The sequence below is a fragment of the Cnephaeus nilssonii genome, assembly GCF_951640355.1.
Source record: "Cnephaeus nilssonii genome assembly, chromosome: 14".
NCBI lineage: Eukaryota > Metazoa > Chordata > Mammalia > Chiroptera > Vespertilionidae > Cnephaeus > Cnephaeus nilssonii.
Genome location: NC_137085.1, coordinates 13,875,701 through 13,892,518, shown reverse-complemented (window position 1 = coordinate 13,892,518; position 16,818 = coordinate 13,875,701). Strand labels below are relative to the sequence as shown.

At 44.9% G+C, this 16,818-nt stretch overlaps 1 protein-coding gene across 2 annotated transcripts in view; it reads left to right on the top strand.

Moving 5' to 3' along the window:
- Nucleotides 1–1,803: 1,803 nt before the first annotated feature.
- The window catches only part of BRINP1 (BMP/retinoic acid inducible neural specific 1), a 161,444-nt gene continuing 146,429 nt past the window's right edge, over nt 1,804–16,818 (top strand). The window contains exon 1 of one of the 2 annotated variants that reach the window (XM_079791451.1): nt 1,804–1,893. The gene's annotated coding sequence lies outside the window, so the exon portion shown is untranslated. Of the gene's footprint in view, nt 1,894–9,899; nt 10,223–16,818 lie in introns of those variants that run through there. The other variant, XM_079791450.1, reaches the window with a different exon arrangement.

Genomic DNA, 16,818 nt, shown 5'->3' with positions numbered 1-16,818 from the left:
ACAGGCACCTGTCCTGGCAGAGAAAAACAATGCCTACATTCATTAACCGTGGCTTTGTTTACCCCCTCATTGTTTAAGCAAACAGACATTAATTTGTTTTTTTGGGCTACCTGTCCCCAGTAAAGCCTGCAGTGCCCACATACCAATGAAATTAGGTTTGATACCTACAACTATGTCTGGATTTCATAAATATTGTATTTTTACAAGCTAGCAGTTGGGACCCGGGCTCTGTAAACAATTTTTCTGCGCTGACATCTGTAATGAAACATGGGGGAGGGTAAGAGTGACACGGTGCTTGGCCTTCAGGATGGAAAGAGAAAGATATCCTTAGTTCACAATTTAGATAATTCTTTCTATTTGATCTTGCCATCAGACAGGTATGCTTTTATCTCTAGCATCTACAGAGGGCCTTCACCTGTCTCAGGCAGAGAACATGCAGGGATGACACTTGGGTTTCATCTCCCGTGACTAGTCTAATTGATGGGTAGTTGTTGCCGAGAGGGTTGTACTGAGAAGTGTTCGGGGGTTTTGTGGGAGAGGGTCTTGTGATCCACTGGCAATGGCTGCCCCAGGCAAGAGATAGACAAGGAGTAACACTAAGGAGACACCAAGAAATATTGAAAATCTAAGCATATCTGGTGATTTGAAACAAAAGGGGGGCGGGAGCAAGGCAGAGGGGGGTCAATGGGAGAAAAAAAGGGGGACATCTGCAGTACTTTCAACAATAAAGTTAAATTTTAATAACCCAACCAAAAACAAAATTAGGATTAGCCAGCTAAACTCAAGCTAATTGCAATAGAAGTCAATTATAAACACTGACAAAAGGATATTTATGTCATAAAATATTAAGACAACCATACCTTCCCAGGACAGTGATGCTGAAGCTGAATGAAAATGTGTTTCGTTGCTACTTTAACGTCACTGTGGACGCAAGTAAGTGGCGCTTGCAGTCCTGGGTTACAGTTTGCAAAAGTGCGACCTAGCATGCTGAGTAAGCACAGCAATTAAGAACACAGACTCATGGAGTTGGGATTTCAAGTCAAACATCAGCTCTTGCTCGCTGGGGTTCTTGAGCAAATCATTTTACTTCTTTTTTTTTTTTTAATGTTTTTATTGATTTCAGAGAGAGGAAGGGAGAGGGAGAGAGAGAGAAACATCAGTGATGAGAGAGAATGATCAATCGGCTGCCCGCTGCACGCCCCCTACTGGGGATTGAGTCTGCAAACCTGCACATGCCCTGACCAGGAATTAAACCTTGACCTCTTTCTCAATTCATGAGTCCGCACTCAACCACTGAGCCACACTGACCAGGCTCATTTTACTTCACAGATCTTCAGTTTCTTCATCTGTGAGAATGGAGAAAACCTGTGACTCACGGCTTTTTTGAAGCTTATTTTAATAAATTAATTTAATTATATAATATTTGTGAAGCTCTTAGCAAACTTCCTGGCACATTTTAGGCATGAAATATGTGGCAAATAAAAACAATAAGGAAAAACAGCAATGCTAGTGATATGATTTTGTCTGACCTAGTCAGTGATGGTAACTTGCTCAGAATCTGTCATGTATGGGGTACTCACAGTATATACAATCGGGGTATAGGGCAGGGTTCACCACTCAAAATGAAACATGTAAACAAAACAACAACTCTCTCCCCTGTCTCATCCCTTTTACTTTAAAGGCATCAAATTAGAGGTGACAGGGAATCATGGTTAAGTGCATTGAATTTTGGGCTACCTGTCCCCAGTAAAGCCTGCAGTGCCCACATATATGAATTTATGTCTTACTAATTTTCTTCTCTTTAGGGATGATAATCATAGCACCTACCTATTGGAATTTTTATGAAGATACTATGAGTTGACACATGGAAAACAGAGAAATGCCTGGTCCAAAGTAAGTGCTCAATAAATGCTGTTATTAATAATTATGTGATAATTAGTGGGAGGTATAACACCTCTAATCCTGGCTCCCATTGATTTAGGTACTGTATGTCAGGCTTCATGCTAAGTGCTTATCTCATTTAATCATTACACGACAACCTTGTTGGGATAAGGGTTACTTCCTAATGAGACTTTATGCTCCCAAGGGGAATGGTCTGTTCACTGCTGTCGACCAGATGTCTGACTCAGAGAAGGGATTCAATAAATAAATTCCAGGTAAGTTATTGGATTCTCATTTGTCAAATGAAGATATAGAGACTTGAAGGGTTAATGTGTACAGTTCCCGGTAAGGCTTATTTTTGTGCCTTCCTGGGGAATGGTGATGCCAGGTTTGGGTCCAAATCTGTTTGACTTCAAACTCTATTTCTCACATCCACTATACTCACTGACTTGAAAATAATTAGTATTTATTCCCATCTCAGAAAGAAAAAAAAATGATGTCACCAGATCAGAAGACTGTCTTACTGGTGGAGAGCAAGTTGTGGGACAAATAGACACTCGCTTTCACTTCCCCCACCCCCAGTAATCATGTGTATCCAGATGGAATTAACTTCAGAATTATAAATCAACAGGGCAAGGAAGCACTGGAGGGGATAGCTTTGCAAGCTGAGTGGGAGGGATTTTCGCTTCTCTAGCCTGGAAGGTATTTGTGAATAGCTGTGAGGTAGGCTGTCGGGAATTGAGATATCATATAGGAACCTGCAGATATTTAGCAGCAGCAGATACTGTCACCTGATCGTGCATGCTCAGATCTGAAAGGGGAGACTGTAGAGATGATTTGATACAACTACCCAAGTTATAGATTATAGTAATTTTCTGTTGGTGTGCAACAAATTCCCACAAATTGAATGGCTTAAAAAATAGCCCACATTTATTGTCTCACAGTTTCTGCAGGTCAGAAGTCCAGGCACGGAATGACTGAATTCTTGACTCAGGGTCTCATCAGACTGAAAGCAGTGGGTGAGCCAAGGCTGTAACTATCATCTGGAGTTTGGTGTCCTCGGCTCAGACATTGTAGGCAGAATCCACTTCCTTCTGGTTGTAGGACTTAGGTTTCTGGTTTCCTGCTAGCTGTCGATCAGAAACCTAGAGACCACCCACTGTTCCTTGCTAGATAATTTAACATCATCATGAGAGTTATATCTCATTATATTCTCAGGTTCTACCCACACTCCAAGGAGAGGGATTATACAAGAGCAGGAGTACTGGGGTCAGTTCCAGAATTCTGCCTGACAAATAAGTTGAGAACACACGTCCCAGAAGGACAAATAGGCTTGATTTGTCTGGAGCACAGGTGCTTCCTGGAGACAGAACTAGACTATTGGCTGGTCACCTGGCTCCAAGTTCATCTCTCTACTTCTGATCTCTGTAAATCAAGTGCTTCAATGTTGTGTATCTAAAACTCAATCATCCTGATGGATAATGCTATCAGGATACATTTGATAGTGAGTGGCAAAAACCCAAGCAAACTGGCTTAAATAGAAAGGAATGTTATTGGCTGAGAGGGTCAAGTGTCCATCTATGACTCCAGGTATCCCTGGGTCTATCTTGTGGATAAGCCTTTCTCCGTGTTGCCTCCGCCAGGCCTCCTCATTGTGGTGACATAGGTAATCGCCAGAACTCCAGGTTTGGATTTTACCAGCTAAGTATGTTCGTTCTTATCATATTGTTTTTTATGAGTACGTTTTAATAATGATTCCAGTAAATGTGCCGGGGCTGACAGATTGTACCCATCTCTAAACCCACCACAGTGACCCCTGGGATAGAACACCCGGCCTGGCTGATCTTTGTCATGTACCCTAGTGCCAGGGCTAGAATCAGCACCCGTAGAACCACATGTACTGAGAGACTTAAAAGGCTGGTTTCCCCAAGGAAATTAAAGGTGGTGTTAGCACAAGAGGAAAATGGATGCAAGGCAGTCAAACCCTACCAACAGCCTATGTAGAGCTCCCCCTAGTGGAATGTGGCAGAGAGTTAGAGCTGGGGTAAGGCAGGCCTATTATTAACAAAGAGGGAGGTGAGAAGAGCGAGGAGAGTGGATTGAATTGATCATTAAGCCACCCAAACAATGTTTAACAGAGAAATCAAGAGAGAGCCAGTCCAGCAGCCTTGCTGAGTTTGAATACCTGGGTCAAGCTGTGGGCCCATCATTACAAAAGTGTGTTCCTCTGTAAGTCATACTTAAGTTCCTGTGCCTGTTTCCTTTTCTGTAAAGTGGGGCTACCTGCCGAGCCTACCTCATCTTTCAGTCTTCGCAAAAGGTTAAAAAACAAACAAACAACAACAACAACAACAAAAAACACAAAGCTAAACAAAGGAGAAACTATCTGAGATTTCAAAAGGGCTTACATATGCTGAGTTATGAATTCACATAGACTACTGCAATTTGCAATAGAGTTATCCTTTGACACTAAGCCAACAGGATAGTATTTTTCTGGACGTCTTTTTAAAAAACCTTTTTTTTGGGGGGGGGGGCAATGGGGTGATAAGGACACATATGTAACACCTTAATCAATAAAGAAAGAAAACCCCTTCTTTAGAAATCATATGCCACCAAGATAACGGCCATGGCAAGCTCGGGCTTCAGGAAACGGGAACTTTGGCAACATGGAAGAGAGAGGGAGTTGAGAGAGAAAGCTAGGCGTATCATAGTGAAAGAAGCCTGCATGTACTCATGTCCAAATGCATCCATTCTCCTGGCCGAGGGAGCCTGTTGTGAGATCAGGATGCAATTCCTCCTCCAGGCATTCGTAGGTGAGGGCCTGGCTCCAGAATACCAGTGTGCTTGCTGAAAGAACACAGCCAGTAGCCAGGAATACCAAGATCAAGGTTCACATATGCAAATAGGCATCAGAAAAAGCAGAAAGTTAGGGTATCAAAATTCTCAAAGATTGAAGGGCTTACGAAGAATTCCTATTTGTGCAATAAATATATCCTGGGCTCCTGCCATGCAAAGGCCTGGGGCAGCACAGTGGCTATGGGCATGGCTTCTGTAGCGGGGTGGCCTGGGTTTGAATCTTGGATCAGATATATGATATTGGGAAATGCATTTAGCCTCCCAGTGTCTCGGTATTTCTCATCTGAAAATGGGGCTTATAATCCTAATAATAGTACTGATATCACAGGACTCTTGGAGGGCTCCTAGAAGACAGATATCACAGAGGATATTTATTTCTGGAGGGATATGAAATAATATTTGTGAAGTACACAAAGTACTTCCTGTGCACACAGGGCACAGTTAATACCTTTGCACTATATTTTTTTATGTGCCAGGGTCTCATTGTGGATATAACTTTTAAGCCCTTAAGTTCTAGTTCTAGCTCAGGAAATGTATGTTAAATAATATCACCTATCACAGTTTAATTACAATGATGATACATGTTATAATGGAGACCTTCAGATGTGAGAAAGCTGATAATAGGGCACCTGTTATCATGCAGAACTAAAGGGTAACTGGGGAGAAAAAGACATGAAAGTAGAAGGACTGGGTTTAATTAGTGCACAGGAAGAGGGACAGTTGGAACTGGAAGCAATGAGGAGTTGATTTTTGTTAACAGTGAATATACAGGGATGATAACTAGGTGTAAATAATACAGTAAAGAACACCAGCCAGATGATGGAGGGCATATAATTCTGGGCAGAAAGGTTCTGATTTTGGTACTTTGGTACGCAATGCAAAATCCTCCAGGTTTTGGATAAATAGAATGTTGGATAAGAGTGGTGTTTTAAGCATATTGCCCCAGCAGATTTGGGTAAGGATGACAGTGAAAAGGAAGAGGTGGGTAGGGGGGAGAGAGAGAGAGAGAGAGAGAGAGAGAGAGAGAGAGAGAGAGAGAGAGAGAGAGAGGGAGGGAGATAATGAGAGAGAGAGAGAAAGAGAGAGAGAGAGAGTAAATGGCATCTCATTTTTATTCAATTAGGGCATGCTAATAAAAACCTAGACGAGAAAGATATGAAAGGCTTGAATGTTGCTCATACATAGTAATCACTCAGTAAATATTAGTTCTTATTAATTCAGCTGCCTTTAAAACAAAGTAAAAATAACTCTTGCTAGGTACAAAACATTGCATCTCATATAAAGGCAAACTTGTTCTCCTCTTAGCTCCTGCAGCATTTCCTGTAGACCCTGCCATGCCAGCTACATACTGTGGTACATTGTGATTGTTTAGAGATAAGTATGGCTCAACAATGGACTTGGGCTCCTAGAAGACAGATATCACAGAGGATATTTATTTCTGAATCTTCAGTAGGCACTTAACACATGTGGGCTTAAGTTGTTCAGTCTGTTCTGAACCCAAAGAACCCCAGATTAAGGTATTTTAACTCCTTTGAGATTTGACAGGAGTAGTAAACTTAAGCTTTTGAGGCAGTGGCAGGTGGCTCAGAGTCCTGCACAAATAGGGCTCAATCTTATCTTTATTTACAGAGGGGGAAATAAAACCTGCATTTTTGTCACTGAACATTTACCTATATTTCTTGTCTATTTCTAAAAAAGGGCTGTTTACCTGCTTTTTTATTTCCCTATTGGCTCCCACTTTCCAAATTCTCAAGCTCAAATATAATGAAGCAACCTATAAAATTTAAGGTCAGGCTGGAGAGCAGAAAAATCACCTACTCTAGAGATCTTGAAGCTGGGTCCAGGTAAACATATCCATGAATGAGATTGGCAAATGAAATGCCATGCAAAATTTTGTAGGCATTTTTGTAAGTATATTTTTCAGAAGAGAAAGGGTCTATTTAAATTGTGAGGTTCTCAGAGGGGTCTATGACTACACATATACCATGCTTATCAAATCATCATAATGGGAAAACTAAAAATGAGCCATCACATTGTCTCATTAAAATGTCCTTGGCAAAAGGTCCCATTTTAAATCACCCAAGATCTAAAGACAGGAAGTTCTTTCTTAAGTCTACCCCAATTCTTTGGCACCTTCTCCACATGCAAGCCCTTGGTAAATTCAGTGGAAATAGCAAACAGCTGCTCACCAACACCCACCCCAAAGAAAGAACAAGACATTTCTCACATATCTCAAGCTGCCTTAAATGTTCTTTCTTTGGCAAAGGAGAAAAAAAAGAAATATATTTTTGGCCTCTAAACCTTTTCCTACCCGTGTGTATTTCTGCAGAAATGTTACCCATATGGTTCCGATTGCTTTCTCCATAAGTCATTAGGAATACTTTACACTGAGAACTTTCCTGATGACCAAGGAGTCTTTGGAGACTTTTAAAAATGGCTCTCTTAGCCTTTCTTCACAAAACAGGGAAGCTAAACAGAGCCAAATGCAAATGAAGTAAGACCTGGAAAGGTTGGAGTTTTATTCAAAACCCAGAAACCATAGGGTTTGGTTAAGTCTTACATCTGTCCATGCAAAGCCTTTACCTCCTTCTGCAGGGACAAGAGCTGATAAACACTCCATTGGCACAAAGGATGCAATGGTCTCAGCCATTTAAGTTCATATTTATGGTTGAGTGTGGTGGCCCCATTAAAATTCTAAGCTTTTCCAATTACCCCAATGCTTCTCCATTATTTCCAGAAGCTGCAGTAAAGATTTTGGACTTCGACTTGAGTGTGGAATTATCCTTTGGTACGCTACTCAATTTTTCCAAACTCTCATTTCCTATGATGTAAAAATGGGATAGTATTACCTACCTCATACCTCACAGCATTTTGAGAATTATCAAATATAAAATAGGAAAGCTTCAAATGAAATTCCAGGTGCATGGTAAAAGTTCAAAAATCCTCTCATTCCCTCTTTTATTCTCACAATAGTTGGAACTGGGAAGGGTTCTGTGTTTCCTGAGGGAAATACTGGCTGTGTGAGGTGGAGGAGAGGAAGAAAGGGAAATGTTCCACTGTGTTAAGTCCTCTCTTTCTAAGGCATCTGGACCACAGCCCACCTTGGGAGGTTGATTAAGAGAGAAGAGCTAAGAGGAATCAGTCTGTAACCCGGGCCTCCTCGGAAGCTACCTAACTAGGTTGTTTCAGACTGATTTCAAAACTACATTCCCAGCAGGGCTACTGATGCCTACTCTCACTCAAGGAGAGATGATGGAGAAGCACAGAGAAAAGAAGGAAAGAATAAAGAAAGAAAGGGATAGGGTAGAGAAAGACGGAGAGATAAGGCCTGGGAGAATGAAAAAAGGAAGGCGGGAAGAACAGGAGACATTAACCAGGACAGGAGAAGCAGTGTGTGGTGGTGAGTGGTATCTCTTTGTGGTTGGAATCAAAGTCAGAAATGTCTCAGGAACCACTGCCCATGGAAGGAAAACAAAACAAAAGCGGTCCAAAAGGAAAAGGGGAAGTTTTCACCTGGCAGAGAGAGAAATCAATCACTGCCATGGTCAGTGGCTGGAGAGCTGTCCGTGGTGCTGATTACCCCTCATTCGGATGAGAATGAAGCAGAAGCAGAGAGGAGCTTTGAACTGTAGCGCTTCCCTCTTCTCCATCCTCCCCGCCGTCCCCCAAGCCTGTATTGCTGAGACCTAGGCTCATTCTGGTTAGTTCTCTGTCTCCTCCTCATTTTTCACTCAAAAAATGTATATTCTGTTTTGTTTCAAGACTCCTCTTCCTCTAATTCACTTAGCCCCTTGATCCTTCTGGGTCTCCTTAGTTATCACACCTCTCCTAGCCTCCTTTGCATAATAATGGCATTAATAATACTAGCAATCATAATTACAGATAACATGCTTTGAGTACTTGCTAGGTGTCAGCAGTATTCTAAGTACTTTTAGATACATTAACTCATTTAAATCTTCACACCAACCATGTTAGATAGGTAGTTATACTCTCTTCTTACACAGGTGAGGAATTGAGGCTTAAGAGGTAAGAAGTGTGACCAAGATCACACAGCTGCAGGATTCCACACGGTCTAGAGCCTGCACTTTGAATCTGGGTTCCTTTAAATTTCTCATCACTTTTCCCTTATTGCTCCCTGCTCCTCCATCTGGTAGCTTCGCTGGCGCTGCCTACCACTGCCTAAGCGTTCCAGGGGCTAGGAATCGTCCTTGCTGATTTAGTTGATGTTTAAAAAGGAAGCGAACATACTGAATATGCACCGTGTGAGAATTCCGAGTGTCTACTGGCCTCCTTTTTCTGCCTCGGGCAGAGGCCCGGTGTCGGCCACTGCAGCCTGCATCTCAGGCTCAATCCCGTCTCTCTGGCTGCCTCTCTATGAATGCCTTCGCCCGCGCAGTACCCTCGCCCTTTCCCTGCCTCTGGTTTGATCCAGAGAACTTTGCGTCCCCTCAGCTTCTCACGCCTACATCCTGCCCACCTCGAGAAGCGCTTGCTTAATTCTGGGAGGTTCCGTGGGCTCCTGCCTACATAATCAGAGAAACAAACAGGCTTCAATACTCGGAGAGAGGCGCATAGATACAAACGGACCCACGCGGGCACCTCCCCAGACAAAATCACACTCAGATACACACAGACACACGAGCACCCGCACACCCAGAAACACGCAAGATAGTCGCGACTTGCACCGCTACAGACGCGCGTTAAGAACATCACGATGCGGGTTTCACAGTCCCTTTAGCTGCTCACACACGAAGACATGCCACCCCATATCCTCAGCCCTAAGAGAGTCCCCAGTGGCCCAGCCTCAGCCCACCCAGGCCGCCCCTCCCTCCAAAGCGGCCTCTCTCCTCTCCTCCTCCTCCCCCTCTTCCTCCTCTTTCTCCTCCTCTCCTCCTCATCTCCTCCTTCGCCTAAAGATGTACAAAACACTACTCAGAATAAACCGGGCTCTGGGATCCTCCCTACCCCCCCACCCCCCCACCCCCGCTCGCTCCCCCATTCATTTTCGCCCGTCTCCGGGTAAGCCCCTCCCCCCCGCGTAGCCCGGCCTCCTCGCTCCCCGCCCAGAGACCGCGGCGCACTTGGACTTCCCTCTCCATTCGCTCGCTGCCTCGCTCCGGGTCCCCACGGCTGCGAACTGATCTGGCGCGTGGGGGGAGGAGGGAAGCGCAGGCGAACGAACGCAAGAGAGAGAGAGAGGGAGGGAGAGCGAGCGAGAGAGCCAGAGCAAGAGCGAGAGAGCCGAGGGGCAGAGGGAATAGTGACCGCCTTCCGGAGCCGGGATTCATGCCTGTCCTCGGGACCAGCCAAGGGGACTTGACGGCTGAGTATGAGCCAGGCTGCTAGGAGCCAGGTACCCTCACGCCTGCAGTCCCCTCGCCGTTCCCGGGATGCGAGCTGGACGCAGGGCTCTCCCAAGTTCCCACCGAACCGAATAAAAAGCGTCCGCCCGCAGCTCTCCGCCAAAGACGGACATTGACTCCAGGTAAGGCGGCCCGGGCGCAGCGCCCCGCAGCCCATCTGCCCTTGGAGACGGCCGGGCCGCAGGAGGATCGCCCCCGCCCGCCCCGCCCCCGTTCCTCTCGGCACCTTTCCGCTCTCCCCTCGCCCGTCTGCCGCCTCCGAGTCCTCTTAGGTTCCCGGGAAGGGGGGGGGGGGGGGGGCGGCTCTGTATTCTGGGGTGGATAGGGTTAAATGCGGGTTTTAGGAAGTGGCATGTGTGCTTCCAGCGCGCTCCCGACGTGTGTACCGTGGTAGGAACTTGATGTGGTGCTAGTGTGTGTTTGCGTGTGCAGCGTCGTGCGTTTGATGCGTGTGTGTTTGGTGTGTGTGTGTTTGGTGTGTGTGTGTGCGTGTGTGTGTGTGTGTGTGTGTGTGTGTACGTACACGGGAGGGGTGAAGAGAGGTCCTATAACCTACTTAAGGCACGATGTGTATGTGTGCATGTTTGTACGTATGTGTTTGTATGTGTCTTTTTAATTAGGTCTCCAGCTTACACGAAAATGGGATCCTTACTATGGGATCACGTAGGCTATTGGGAAACCCGCTGTGGACTTCCTCCGGGGGCTCTGGGCTTGGGGTTTGGGAAGGATTATGGGGATAAGGATGGTGCCTTATTTAGCCCAATATTTGGTACCCATGAAGGAAAATTCTTCAAAGGATGGAGACCTGCTAACGCTTGGACTCACCATTTCATATGAAAGAAATGGCCAAACCTTGAGGCAAGGAGATGCTGTCACTTTAAATTCCACACTAGGCAGACTCCAGCATTCTGATGGGAATTTGGAGTCACCGGATAGTGGGTGACAGAGAAAGGGGGAAGTCAGCAGCGGGCTCCTTATCTGGGGCTTGACAAGTCTGGGATAGAGTCTGCCCACTTCATTTGTAATTATAACAGCATAACAGCACCTTGGGCTTCTGGTGCTTTGGGGGAGGATCTGGGCGAGTTTGCATGGATCCCCCTAAAGGAAAAGGAGAAAGAGCCCTCAGGAACTTGTTCATCCATCATAGTTCCACAGGATCTCAAATTCCTGCCAATTTCATTTGGGGTGAGCACTGGGTAATATGAAAGGAGGTGGAATGGGGTGCTTCCCCACGACAGATTCATTCTTCCCTTCCCCATGTCAGGCAGGCTTGGGGAGCCCAAAAGAATCTCTTCTTCCTAAACTGTTCCTCCTCATGGTTCCCCTGGAGTTAGGAGGCAGAGAGGCAGTGTGTGTGTGTGTGTGTGTGTGTGTGTGTGTGTGTGTGTGAATGTGTGTGTACTGAGGGAGACGTACAGTTTGGGAACAGGTTGTGGGTGGGAACTCATGGCAGGATATGGCGGTAATTGACTTAAATTGCTGCCCTGCTGTCTGTTTGCACCTCACATCTCTTGCTAGGCTCCAAAATACTGCCAAGGGCACAGGGGTGGTGGAAAGACTCTGAGTAAGGAAGACAGTTCAGGCCAAGTCCCTCTTTCCTCTTTCCTCCACCTCCCAGGAGGCTCTCTAGGTAAGTCCCTGGGCCACCCTGGCTAGGTCTTGCTGGGCTGGGACGTTGAGGCCAGCCATTGATTGGATTCCTGGCTGCCTCTTAAAGGCTTGCCCTACTCAGCAAAAATGCTGAGTTTTACTGCTGTTCATGGCTTCCAGATTCGGCAGCTGTTACTTTTCCAAGGTAAGAGGCAGCCGTTCGCCGCCGTTCAGCTCTCAGAAGCAAGGCTAGGGGAGGATAAGGGCTGAGAGGCTGGGACATAGCCTCTTATCTGGCTAGAAAGGGGCTGCTGAAAAGACCTTTTGGGAAAATAAAAGTAGAAATGTACTTGTCTTAAGAATTATTTATATATATGTATCTTCTGGGGAGAAATAAAAGCAAACATGTGTTGGCAGGAACCTGCCCTGACGGGTGGGTGCGGGTGCTACCTGCAAGCACTTGCAGACACACCATTCTCTGGCCAGAGGCTGATACCTGAAACTGAAGCCTTCATAGGGCGACAAGGCATCTGTTCCAGAAACTCGCATCAGACCAGAGCTCCCAAGTTCATTTTGGGTGGGAGTGTGAGGCAGAGGAGGAGATTCTATGTCAGGAGCTGCTCACATTTTCTCTCTTTCAATCCATAGACAATCAAACCTGGAAGGACTATCAAAGAACAGACAGGCAGGACTCTGTGGCCCAGAGAGGGAAGGAGAATTCTCCAACATTCTCTAGGGAGTTGGTGGTATGCCCAGGGCTAGAACCTGTGCTGCCTGCCACCCAGATCAATGCCACGTTGCCCAGGGACTATATCTTGCTCCTCACCCCTATCCTGCCACTGTGCTCCCACCCAAGACAATCGCCGTCTTCCCTCATCAAACTTCTCTTTTCGGAGATGCGTTTCAAAGCTGTTCCTTCTGGAAACGTCATCCTGGAGAGAAAGGGTCTAATGCCTCAATCATTCTCCTCACTAGACACACACACACACACACACACACACACACACACACACACACACACTCTTTCTCCATTGCCGTCAGAGAATTGCACACAGGCAGGGGTCCAATACTAGATATGATTGTAGAGCATCCGAACTGTATCTGATCTCTTTATTAAGGCATGGTTGCTTTCCATAGAGCCAGGTGTATACCCATCCACTGATGCAAATACTTCAGGCAAATTAATGCCTTTATATTACTGAGAATCTTGCCCTTGTGCATATTATACATCTCCCAGTCACAGGAGCCTGTGTGGGCACGGATGCACTCATACAAGCATGCACACACAGATCCAGAAACCTTTCCTACTTATTCCCCCAGAGGGAATTGCAACCTCCGCACCAAATCGTGTTCCCCTCTGTAAAGGCATCACCCAACAGGAAGGCTGGGACTCCTGGTCACACAGGAGAAATATAAAGGCCTATGAAAGATAGGCTTTTGGGAAGTCAGAATCAGGCCCTCACAGAAGTATGTACCCAGACTCTGAGATGAGTGTTTCGGGGGGTGCAGGCAAGCACTGAGGGAAAAAATGTGAGGGTTTCAGGACCATCTGCAATAATGCCTTTTCCACACAGGTTTTTCCGGGGCTGGATGGCACTTTGGTTCCCAGAAGGGGGAGCTGTGACTCCATTTCAACCAAGGAGAAGCAGCTCAGAGATTCCAAATCAGCTACTGGGCCCCTGTTGAGTTTAGATGGTCCAGCTGGGGCTGCAATGAATTTATTTGAAGCACTACAGGTGGGGACCTTAAAAACACTCTCCCCTGCTCAGTCCAGATAAAACATCTTGGGCTTGCAAGAGTTTGTGCTATTGACCACAAAGTCCTCTATTTGTATGGAAAGGTCTTTCTTTGCCCAAGGGGCCTCCAGGTGTGTGAAGACACATTTTGTAATTTGCATCCTCTAGTTTGTCCCCTCCCAATCCCTTAGACAAAATCATCAGCCCATATCCCCTGAACAGGCCACTAAGGTTAGACATATCCTGCCCTTCTCTCCCTGCATCACACTTGCTAAATTCCAAAGATTAACCAATTGACCAGTGAAACCCAGATAATCATGGTTAAGGACAAGATAGGGGTCATGGTTAAGGACTAGGTAGGGGTCATGGGAAAAGGACAAGCCTTCAAAAGTAATTCCCCAAATAATCCCCTCATTGTTTTCCACTCTAATCCTTCTGCTAGGAATACCTTTATCTTCTTTGCTCCATTTCCCCACATCAGCACCTACTTTTACTAATCCTACCCATATTTCAACATCCAGCTCAAATGACCTTTCCAAGAGGTCTTCCCAAAATCTTATTTTGGGATTAATCTCTTTCTCCCCCATTCTTTTACAGAATTGTCTCTGAAACTACATTTTAACTGTGTCTCTGTTTGCTTTGCTTTATAGCTCTGTGGGTATATGTCTAGCTTGCCCTCTTCCATATGGTCTTCTAAGGAGCATTTTTTTTTTAAATCCCCAAGGACTGACACATAATAGTTGCTTTATAAATGTTTGCTATTGCTATTTTCCAGTCTCAACAGAAGCTATAATCTCTCTTCTCTCTGCTTCATATTCACTCAAAGCAATGCAATCATGGCTTTAAAATTGTGTCATTATGCCCACAACATAGGGATGGCAATGATGATACAGAAGGTAAAATTCTGTCCTGCTTGAAGTGAGCATTACCCTGCTGTGTTCTAGGGTCTTTAGTTTTGTTTTCATTATAATCTTTCTTCTCACCCAGTGCGGCAGATACAACTCCCTTTTCACAAGAGGACAGTGAACTCATGCTGGCTAGTCCCTGGCCCCCAAGGTCACACAACCAACAGAGATAGGATTGGAGCCTAATTCTTGCTTCAGCATCTCAGCCCTTTCCAGCGTACCTCTGACTTAATGGTAACCACTGTGAATGGCACACAGGATCGGGTTGTTCAATAAATGCTAGGAATAGCGAGGGGCTTATTATTACAATACTCTTTGAAATTGATATTATGGGGGAGTCAGGGAGTCATCGGATCAAAGAATCTGTCTTTTCTGGTTTCTCAGTAACCAAACCTTCCTCCTCATTCAAGAAGCAGGAATTCTTTTTGTAATACCCATAACACATGGACAATCAGTCTCATTTTTAGTACTTTTAGCAACAGCAAACCCATTACCACACAAACCAGCCTGTGTTATACAGAAAGAGCTTTATTGGAACCTTGACCCTAAGCTGTGAAGGGTCTAAATCTGTGAAGTCATACAGCACAAATATAATTCTCTTCCAATAATCCACTCTTCAGATGCTATGGAAGCATGATCATATCACCACCTGCATTCTCTTTTAGATTCCATTTCATAGCCTCGTCTCCTGCAACATTCGTTTGGGTCCCTCACCAAGCTGGAAGTTGTCTTATGGACATTATCCAGTTAATCTCACTTGTAAGAGTTAGAAGCCACAAAAGGGGGAGGGTGACCTGAAATTGAGAGAAGATTACAAAGGGTCATTGATTCAACAAATATTTATAGGGTGACCACTATTTTTCAATCTTTGCTCTAGGTTAATACTGTGAAATAGAACTTTCTGTGATAATGGATATGTTCCAGGGCTGCCCAATATGATAGCCATTAACCACATGTGATTACTGAGCACTGAAATGTGGCTATATTACAGATGAACTGCATTTTTAATCTTATTGACTTAATTTTATTATAATTTAAATAGTTCTATGTGGCTCATGACTGCTGTTCCTGAACAACACAGATCCAGACATTAGAGATATCTCATGGACATGGTCCTATTCTCATGGAGCTCCTAGTCTAGTGGGCGAGATGGACAATAACTGAGTCAAAAATAGATAAAATAATTTCATATAATAGTAAATGCCCTGCAAATAATAATTTGGGGCAATAGGCTAGAAAGGAATGTAGATGGTATAACATTTGATAGGGTAGACAGGAAAAAACTTCTCTGAGGGGGTGATGTTGGATCTGAGATCTAAATAGAAGGAAACAGCCGTGTGATTATGTGGAGAAAGGATATGAGAGGTGGAGACAAGAACAGAGATGAAGTCACTAAACGGGGGCAAGCTTAGGAAATCTGAGGGGTAGTGTGATTGAGCTTCTGTGTCATGAGATAAAAATAAGAAAGGTAGGCAGGGGCCAGATCACAAGATGAGGCCTTATACAAGATGAGGGGGATGAAAAGTTAAGACATGTCCCCCTTGGATTCTCCCCGTTTGGGAAGCAGATAGTCTGAGGACTTAGCTGAGCAGGGTTTGGAGGGTGATAGAAGGTCATCATCAAATATTCTCAATGGCTTTTCACCGTGTCCATATTTCATCAGTCATTTCAATGAACTTTTCTAATCTTCATCTCTAGTCCTGCTCTGAATGCTGCTACATGCTTTGGAAATACCTAACTCTAAGGGGGAGGGTGGGGGGAGAAGCTGGGAGAGAGGAGATGGATAGGAAATGAGGAAGGGAATGAATACCTGGTGAGAAGGTAATTGAAATGAAATCTGGTGAAAAAGGCTGAAAGCTGTTTGGATCAGCAGATATTTATTGCATATCTTGTCTGGGAAAGGCCTTGAACACAGTGACTTGAGGGTATAGTGATGAATCCTGCTAAGTGCTGGAAGTCTAATAGAGGAGATCTGCAAATTTGTAAATAATTATCATTCACGGTCAACTGGTAATTGTTATTTCTGAAGTTCTCTGAGAGTTTGGGGAAGTGGAAGATTAGACGGAGTTACAGAGGTGGTGATGGTGAGGAGGGGGAGGAGGAGGAGGAGGAGGAGGAGGAGGAGGAGGAGGAGGAGGAGGAGGAGGGAGGCCAAGACTATAAGGTCTTGGAGATCAGAGACTGTATCTTTCCATTTTATATCCATATTCATTCACCTGATTCTAGTCCTGGCTTCTACACTCTTTATCTGGACCATCTTCCAAACATAACTGCCCCCTTTCTGGGCTTGCCTTTTGCAAAATTGAGAAGGACCAAACTATGGCCTATCTCAGGGAAGGGGTTTGCTAAGCTCTTTGGAAATGTTGCATGATGACATGCTTGTAAAAGCAGAGAGAGACACGCACAATGGCCATGCTTCATTGTAAGAGTTAGATGTATACTCTGAAAGGAGCCAATCCGAAAGAAGTCATAGCTCAGGGCACATAC